The 10,156-nt window shown below is 36.3% G+C and overlaps 1 pseudogene; it reads right to left on the minus strand.

Moving 5' to 3' along the window:
* Positions 1-7,372: 7,372 nt before the first annotated feature.
* Positions 7,373-9,550, minus strand: LOC117716259 (kinesin-like protein KIF2A; annotated as a pseudogene).
* Positions 9,551-10,156: the final 606 nt, after the last annotated feature.

Consider the following 10,156-nt stretch of genomic DNA (forward strand, 5'->3'; position numbering starts at 1 on the left):
TCTTATATACTATAGGACCACCTAACAAGAGGTAACAAGTCTTAAAATATACTAGAATCTCTAGAATTCCAGATCATAATTAATCAAGAAAATGATCTACAGATTTTCCTGTAGGGTAATCTGTGTGAATCAATTCCTCAGTTGAGCTTTCTTCTTTCCAGATGACCCTAGCTTGTGTCAAATAAATAATAATAGTAATAATAACAATAACAGCAACAGCAATAAAAACAATACAAAACATATTCATACTCCTGTAAAGATCCCCCAATAAGTTTATTGATTCACTAAGTTAGACTTGTCTCCAGTTACTTTTTTGCCTCTTACCAGTACCCAATCCAGTTTGAGTAGATACTTGCTTATATCTTCAAGGGAAAAGATATACAATATTGTCCCTCTATACAACAATAAGATGAGCCTTGTCATTATAATCTGGGTCATCACCATCCCCATAGTAGATCACTACAATCTTTCATTCACAAATATTCACTTATTTTTCTTATTTGATACATTTTTTCATATTCTTTGAAAAATAATCTTATTATCAAATCATACTTGTAATAATTCTTACCCAACTATTTATTTATTTAAGAATTTGGTTCCTATAAGAATTCAAGACAATTCTTTCAGCAGTTTCTATATTTACTCAAATATGTGTTATATTTTTGTTGTTACTGTTGTTTTTCCCTTTAAATTATAATACTTACAGAGGAATTTCTCTTTTCTTAAAGGCAAATTGTAAACCATTAAGACCCTGAGGAAAAACTTGAATAGAAAAAGCACATTTATTTGAGGAGCAACACCTTATAACATTTAGATATTTTTATTTTATCAAATAAGAAAAACAAGTGAATATTTGTGAATGAAAGTTTGTAGTGATCTACGATCTACTATGGAAATGATGACACAGATTATAATGACAAGATCCATTTTAGTTATATATATATATGTATATATATAATTATGTATACGTATATACATATATATGTATAGTACATATAATATATATATATATATATATATATATATATATATATATATATAAAATTTTCCCATGTTTTTGGCATTTTTATACCTCTATCTTTCTTATTCCATGTTAATACTTTCCACCCCAAAACACTTGATAATAGAGGGCATAGATCTCCATAGGCTACTTCATGTACAGTGTGATTTATGCATGAAAGTCATATTTGTTACTGTTCTATTAAGACAAGGACCCATTAAGTTTATTAACAAGCTGTAAGCCTAGTCTGGGCAGATTTTTATCTATTCTAACACTCTAAGCTGTTAATACTAAACAAATGCCCAATTGCATACCAATGTAATGACATTCTTGTTTTATGTATGATACAGTGTGATTGCATGCCATTGCCCTGGCTTGTCTGGTCCGTGTATGTCCTCATGTCTGTGTTATCATAAAGACCTTATGATCTCTCCATGTGATCTCTCTGCTTCATGGTCTCTACCTCCATTTTCCTTTCTCTAACTTTTCTCCCTGGTATACCTGGCTGAGTTAGGAAGACTAGTCTCTCTATGTCACCTGACCAGTCATAGGCTAAGGTAGCTCTGAAGTGGAAATTTCTCCTTTCTTTGGAAAATCAGTTGTTACACTTGACATTTTTCTGGAATCTGTCTAGTGAATGTTTTGCTGAAGCAGACACATGAGAGGAGAGGGCATATGACATTTTGCTGGAGTGGCCACTTGAAACGCATGTGATATATAGAAGAAATATAAATATAATCCCAAAGACAGTGAGAGGATGCTCTTGTATTGCTATTCCATAAGATGCTTTGTTGGTCTTTCTTGTCTTCACTTGATAGAGAGAAATACAGTGAAGTTCTCCTTGTATTATTTTGGCTAATTCTTGCCACTTCCAGTGACTTGGGTCAATTCAGCTAATCCTTGCAGTTTCTGCTGGATTGAATGCTGTTCCTCATTCATATTTGGAGTTTGCTATCAGACTGGACTGCTGATACCTCAACAATGAAGATTGGCATTGTCTCAAAGAACTACTTCTAAATAGGTCCACAACTTTCTTAGCTTTTTCATATCTTTCTTGTCAACCTTTGGTCATGTGCTAGAAGGGAGTTTGAAGCATTTTAAAAAATTAAATAAAGTAGGCTTTTAAAAATCTAAGCCTACATGGGTCATCTATGGCCAACCATAAATGATGGAAAAATGTATATAACATTGTAACTAAATATGTTTGGTCATGCCATATTCCAGACTCTAAACAGATGTTTCAGCATAAAAATAAGCATCTAATTATAGAGTACAGAGGACCCAACCCTCCAAAACTCTCTGCTGATGAGGGTCACAGTGTTACTTGAGGCAAGGCCTATCTTCACCATCCAAATATGCAGCAGTCCAGAAAGCCAGCAAACCAGCAATCCAGCAATAGCAAATGTAACAATATCAGGTGAAAGAGCAAGAGAGATCAGCAGCTGCCACAAGCTCTCTCTGGTCTTTCACATTTGTACCCTTTCCAGACTCCCCTGAATTAAACTATTTGCAACTGGCCAAAGTCATGTTTCCCTAGAACATGAGAAAATCATGGTTAGCAACTGTGGGCAAGCTGAAGCAGCAGCCCCATATTCCACACCAGGCATTAAAACAAAAGAATATTCATATAACATCAGTGTAGTCTTAAAGTACCCCAAATTCTCACTACAGAAAAGTACAGTTTTTGAAATTTTTCCACTAATAAGGGTTTAAGATTGTTCAATATTATTATCATATCTTATTCAAATATATCTCAGATAATACTGTAAGTGAAATATTAACAAGACATGATAGTATCTTATGACTGATTGCTTGACAAATTGTTGATTTTCCAACAATAGCCATTGCCTCATCGACTTTATTCACCACATTTTTGCTCTCTCCTTTGAGGAATTAGTTCTTGGTCAATATCACTATATAAGAGAATTTCTTCTAAACTAGGACAACACTGAACACTTGCCTTTCAAAAAGTTTGATTTCCCCTCTTTTCACTTTCCTTTGTCAACATAAACTCTCCAAAATTATCTTCACTCCCTCCACATATTCTTTCCAGGATGTTACTCATAAATAACAGACTCGCAGCTGAACCACCTGTTCTCCTATTCAGAACAAATGGCCCAGCAAAACAATTGACAGACTGCAAGAGTATTGGATAGGTTGAGTTACTGACATAAAAACTATATTGGTAGAATTAGGTATTTGAGAGGTTTCAGGAACAGTGATACTAATAAAAAATGATGCAAAATATTTTTCTGTGTGTCTTTGGTTCACTAGCTAGAGAAGATTGCCAACACAATGAGAATAAAGCACAACAGTTTATGATTACAACCTCATGAACTCCCTGGTAAATAGATACATAAATAAATACAGCATTCTCTACAGAAGCTTGAAGGTAAAAAAAACTAGTGAAAACTCTAAGAAGTCTTCTGAACTAATGTAACATCTGCAATAAATGTATAGAATTGTCATTTAAATCGGGGTGTGTAATCAGCAGCTTTGAAATATTCTGGTAACTCATTTTTTTCTGAATATTTCAATCTGTTGACTTGACCTTTTATTTTATAGTGACAAAGATAACATAATTTATGAAAATTATTCAGAGACTTTACCACTAAAAGCTAACATAAACCCATGTATACAACAAATATAACTATATTCTGGATCATCATACCAAATATTTGGCTCAAAGCACAATGTAACCTGTAACCTACCTGGACAAGTTAATAAAGAAAAGAATACATCAATTAGACAGCACAATACATCCAGCTTTATGAGCAGATGCCTTATTAATGAATATGAAATCATATATTGAAGGCAAATTAGCTTATTACTGTGGAAATAATTTGTTTAAATGGTTTCAGTGCTTGGCAAGTAATCTAGGACACGGTTTTAGCATAATGAAAGACCAATATGCAGAGCAGTGGAAAAAGCAGATGCCTACATTAAATAAAGCTGGCAATTTTAGACCCCCCACCATGGCAGAAAACAGGATAACTTTAGAAACCCTTGACTCTTGTCTAAAGAAACATAAATTTCAGCATTGAAAAAATTCTCAGATGTGGTTTTCTTAGAATCTCATGGTTGATCGCAGGGGACGTTGAGCTATAGGTGGTCTATCGGTAAAAATTTGGCTTCTGATTGTACAAAAATGTATTTCCAGGAAAGAAAAACCGCTTAGTGAATAAAAAATTTGTTATATAAATAAGAGGGTAGAAGTTGGGATCCCCAAGTTCCATTTTAATGTTAGGCAAATCCTAATCCTTAGGAAGAGCACCTGGATAGAAAGACTAGTATTATGTCATATCTGTGTTTAGTAAAAGACACTATTTCATTATAGAAGGTGAGGAGTCTATGAGAAAGACAACCCCAGTGAAAATCGATGGAAATACCACTTACAGGCATGTGCATGAGTATATACACAAAATGTACACACACACACACACACAAACACACATGCATACCCTAACATACTAACATACATTTCTACCTGCACACATACATGTGGCCATAAACTTATAAATAAATAAATAAATAAATAAATAAATAAATAAATAAATACTTTAGTCTAACTAAAGAGTTAAATATTATAAGCTTGAATGCCAATTTCAGAATGACAGCCCAAGATCCTTATTTGAAAAGATTGTACAGTCTTTTATTGATTTTAGGACTCCAGCTTATTTCCTGGGATCATTTGCTTAGAAGACCATTTTCTATCCTTTTACTCTGAGACAGTATCTGTCTTTGTTATTGATGTGTGTTTTTTTGTTTGCCGCAAAATACTAGATGTTGTTTGCATATCCAGTCTGTTAGCTTATGTCTTTTTATAGGTGAGTTGACTCTATTAATATTGAGAGATATTAAAGACAGATGATTGCTGGTTCCTGATATGTAGCTTTTTGTGCTCATGTTTCTCTACTTTTGGCTTTGTTGTAAGATGCTTAATATTTTGTCTTTTCTTTAGTATATGTATCTTCCTTGTGTTAGAGTTTTCCTTCTAGGATCCTCTGTAGGGCTGGATTGGTAGATAGATGCTGTTTGAATTTTGTTTTGTCCTGTGGTATTTTGTTTTCTCCATCTGTCTTGATTGAGAGTTTTGCTGGATATAATAGCCTGGGTTGGCTGTTCTCTTAACTCTACATGACCTCTGACCAGGCTCTTCTGGCTTTCATAATCCCTGTAGAGAAGTCTGGTGTAATTCTGACAGGTCTACCACTGTATGTTACTTGGCCCCTTTCCCTGGAAGCTTTTAATATTCTTCTTTTGTTCTGTACATTTAGTGTTTTGATAATTATGTGTTGAGAGGATTTTCTTTGCTTGTCCCATTTATTTGGTGTTCTATAGGTATCTTGTAACTTTATAGCCATTTTTTCTTGAGGTTGGAGAAGTTTTCTTCTATGATTTTGTTGAAAGACATTATCAGGTCTTTTGAGCTGGGAATCTTTATTCCTCTTTATTCTGATTATTCTTAAATTTGGTCCCTTTACTGTGTCCTAAATTTCCAGGATGCTTTTGGTTAGGAGTACTTTATATTTTGAATTTTCTTTGAGTGTTGTGTCAATCTCTTCTATGGTATCTTTTACACCTGAGATTCCCTCTTCTATCACTTGTATTCTGTTGGTGATACGTATATCTGTAATTCCTGACCTCTTGCGAGATCTTACACTAGCAACATAACATCACATCTGAGAGCCTTAGAACAAAAAGAAGCAAACTCACCCAAGACTGGAAATGACTGAAAATAGTCAAACTCAGGGCTGAAATCAACCAAATAGAAACAAAGAGAACAATACCAAGAATCATCAAACCCAAAAGCTGGTTCTTTGAGATAATCAACAAGATAGATAAACCCCTAGCCACACCCACTAAAGGGCACAGAGGTAGTATCAAAATTAACAAAATCAGAAATGAAAAGGGAGACATAGCAACAGAAACAAAGGAAATTCAAAAATCATAAGATTCTACTATAAAAAGACTGTAGTCAACAAGCTGGAAAATCTAGATAAAAAGGATGGTTTTTCTAGATAGATATCATGTACTACAGTTAAATCAAGAGTAGGTAAACTATCTAAACAGGCCCATATCACATAAGAAAATAGAAGTCATTAAAAACCTCCTAACCAAAAAAAGCCCATGACTAGATAAATTTAGTACAGAATTCTACCAGAAATTCAAAGAAGACCTGATACCAATATTCCTCAAGCTATTCCATAAAAGAGAAATAGAAGGAATACTACCTAATTTATTCTAAGAAGCCACAACTACTCTTATACCTAAACTCCCCAAGGAACCAACCAAAAAGGAGAACTTCAGACCAATCTTCCTTATGAATATCGGTACAAAAATACTCAATGAAATTATTTGTTTGTTTGTTTGTTTGTTTGTTTTTTTCAGACAGGGTTTCTCTGTGTAGTTCTGTCTGTCCTGGAACTCACTCTGTAGACCAGGCTGGCCTCAAACTCAGAAATCCGCCTGCCTCTGCCTCCCAAGTGCTGGGATTAGAGGCGTGCACCACTACTGCCCAGCATCTCAATGAAATTCTTGCAAACAAAAGCCAAGAATACATCGAAAGCATCATTCACTACAATCAAGTAGGCTTTATCCCAGGGATGTAAGGTTGGTTCAAAATAGGAAAACCTGTGTGGACATGGGTCTTTTTTTTTAAATTTCTTTATTTTTTATTATACACCAACTAGTTTATATTTTAGTTTTTTACAAAGAAAATACTAAGAAAATTATAATCACATGTCACAGTATTAAAATCATAATTCCAGATTTCTTTTCATATAAGAAGGAATGGTCCAGCAGCTATGTCCACTGTCACAGACTTTAGTTCCATTCAATTGATATGGCACATCCTGCAAAATTAACTAGTCACACACAAAAAAGTTTCAAATACAGTAAAAATGTACACACAATAAAGGTAATTTACAGTTACAAATAAGGAATGTCATTTATCTTGGCTGCGTTTCAGAAATCTAGGGTCAATACCTTATTAGTCAAGGCACAGAAGGATGAGTAAGCACAACTGTCTCTCGGAGTAGGCAAAGTATGGACAATCACTGATGAGGTATGCATGCACGCAACGTATTCAAAATTGCTCAGTCTTGCTATGAAAATTGATCTGAGTTAAAGGAAATTCTGTGGCTTCCCCTTATTTTCCACTTCTGGGTTGCTTCCACAATCTTTACATAAAATTGGCAAGGATATCCAAAAGCAATGACTATTTGGGAAATGAAACAAAATACTTCACTAATCCCAATTGTTAGTTTTGCCTCTTGGACTAGAAGCATTTTGAAGACAAAGGAGTGTTTCACAAAATTGAAATGTCATTCAGATGAAAGACAAGATATTTTCCACACACTTAAGATTTCAAAAATGTTCAAGTGGCCTTTACAGTTGGACCACCACTGTTACAGTATTGGGGATTCTGGGGATCCTTTAGTAGCAAATACCAACTTAGAGGGCTCGGGGTCTCTTGGGGTTAATTTGCTTGCTGGCTTGTTCTTCTTCTGGTAGCGCTGCACGAAAAGATTTCACTTTATCTCGTAACTCAGTTAAAATATCTATTTTTTGCTCAAGAATAGCTTCAAGTTGTGTAGCATATGAGTCTACATCATAGTCTACTTCTTCAGTCATTTGTAGAAGAGCCTTTTCATCTTCTATCCAGTGAATGGATTCCTGGAACACTGCCCTATGACCTTCCACAACCTGTTCCTCCATCTCTACCATCTGGGAGACAGCTTAGTGGAAAGTAAACAATTGTGGAGAAACTTCTTCTTCATTTTGTTCGCAAACACGTTTTAGATCATCTCTCTGAGGGGAACTCCCCACACCCCACTGGGTCTCTATGTCATCAATCTGGCTTGGTGGATGGTGCATTATTGGACGGACATCACCAGCAACAGCTGGATCTACAGTCAATTCTTTCATCCTATTTGCATATCTTAATGTATTAAGAATATTTTCACAGGATGCCATCCCTGGAGAGATTGTGGCAATCATGCAAGTATGAGAATTTTTACCTATGAAGGAATCTCTCAACACCTGAGTGAGTTTACTTGCTCAGAAAGGAGTATGGGGTTTATTTCTACCTAAGGCTCTGATGCACTCCTTGAGTGCTAAAAGGCTTTTATTAATTTCAGCACCTTCAAGCCTGGTTTGCCTGTCTGCACTGGATGTATCAGCTCCTCTTTCATTCCCAGCCAAGTCAATGAGAGAAAATTTACCATGTAGTTTTCCCTTCCTTCTAAGAATGATCTGAAACACTGCATGACTCCGAGATGAATGTGCATTTGCAGGTGTTTGACCAGATGTTCTGCAGCTGTTGCTTATGTCGATGAGCTGCAGCACGTCCTCCACACACTTGACCTCCTGTTCCTGCAGTCCTACCACTTGCACCTGCTGCTTTCCATCTTCTAGGACTCTTAATTTTGTTTTCCTATTTAATAAGTCAAACATCTTTTCACTATAAATTTCAAAAAATGTTGCATATACTTGAAGTTCTAGTTTCTTATAGTTTGGCTTCTTCAACATTAAAAAGACATCTCGAGCTGCTAATGCATAAATTCCCTTAGAACAATCCTGGTTCTTTCCTGAAAAGTCACCACCCATAGTATGAGTTTTTCCACTTACAGTCTGCCCATAAGCAAAGCATGTAGCCATGCCCCTTTCAAATATTGTTTCCACTAGAGGCCTAGCAGCAAACCTATAAACCATTTCATTAGGAGCTGAGTCATCAAAGGCGTAATCAAACCGAAATGTCTGATTTTCTAAATACCTTGTTAAGTCTACTTTCTGTTTGGGTATCACAACCATCACAACATCTTTACTAGGGATTGTGATTACATCAAGATCTTTCATTTGATTTTTTTTAAATTTTTTAAATTTTTTTTATTTTTTTTATTTTTTTATTGAGTAGTCGTTTTCTTACACAAACACATATTCTATGTTCATCAATAGGATCGGCTGTTGTTAGGGGTTTGTAATCCAAGCTCCCTCTGAAGTCTCTGATCATACACATAATTTCATAATTTGGATTTGTGGTATCAACATCCTGGGCTCTTTTTTTCTCTAAGTTCTTGCTGTTGCAATCTCCTTTTTTCTCGTTTTTCTTGCAATTTTTCTACTTCTATTACACAATTAGATTTTCTACATGCATTCTGTTGTAGAAGACGACTGCTCAGGAAGCTGACTAGGCTGTTCATGTGCTGAACCAACCACTCTATTATCTCTTGGTGGAGTGTCATTCTTAGTAGATGCCACAGTCCGTCAGTTCTTTACAATTTTGTTTACTTTTGAGGATGATGAGGGTGAAGGTATTTCTGGACTGGGTTCAATGTCTTCATCAGGTACAAGGTCAGGGTTAAGTGAAAAGATTCTTTCCAATTCAATCTCTTTGCCTTTTGTATCTCCATTTTCTATCCACTCAACAGTTATACTTTCATTATCTTCATTTAAAGATGTTACCATTGCTTGGTATATTTGGCCATCACTGTGCTTGATTTCCACGTAAATCTCGATCTGGATCTTGCAGAAGTTGGCCGTTGCCATCACCTCATCCAGAGTGGCCGTGGGTCTTGTGCTGAGTTGCAAGTCTGCTGCCCCAAGGGACTAGTTCTGTGGCTCAGAGATGCAAAAGCACAAGAATTTGACTGTGCTCACTCCACACTGCACCAGGCTGATATGCTGGGCGGTGAGAATTTGCTTGACTCTGCTCCCGGGATGGAGAAAACACAGTCTGACAACCCTGTCAGGAGGCGGCAGGGATGGACTGGTCTCAAACCCTTGGGCTCTCTGGCACTGGTGAGAGGCTGCAGAAGGGCTGAGATGGTGGCAAACAGGCTGGATGGACCAGCAGCCAAAGGGGTGAGGGGGATGAGCTCCTGTGATATCCCATAAGGAATGAGACTCTTGGTCATGGCAACTCTCTTGGCTGGGTCTTGGCTGAGTCAGCTATTTCACATGAGTGGAGGACCTCCATGCAGGAGCACAGAGAGGTCATCAATGGGAGATTAGGCAGTGGCTCTGTAGTTCAAGACCTTCTCCAATATCCCCATGGCAGGCCCCAAAGACGAGAGGTAGTCCAGGTCTTAAAATGTTTATTGTCATGGTGGAAAATGAATGAAGCTATACCTTATATTCTCAGGGAGTGCCTGA

This window comes from Arvicanthis niloticus, chromosome 10, assembly GCF_011762505.2.
Source record: "Arvicanthis niloticus isolate mArvNil1 chromosome 10, mArvNil1.pat.X, whole genome shotgun sequence".
NCBI lineage: Eukaryota > Metazoa > Chordata > Mammalia > Rodentia > Muridae > Arvicanthis > Arvicanthis niloticus.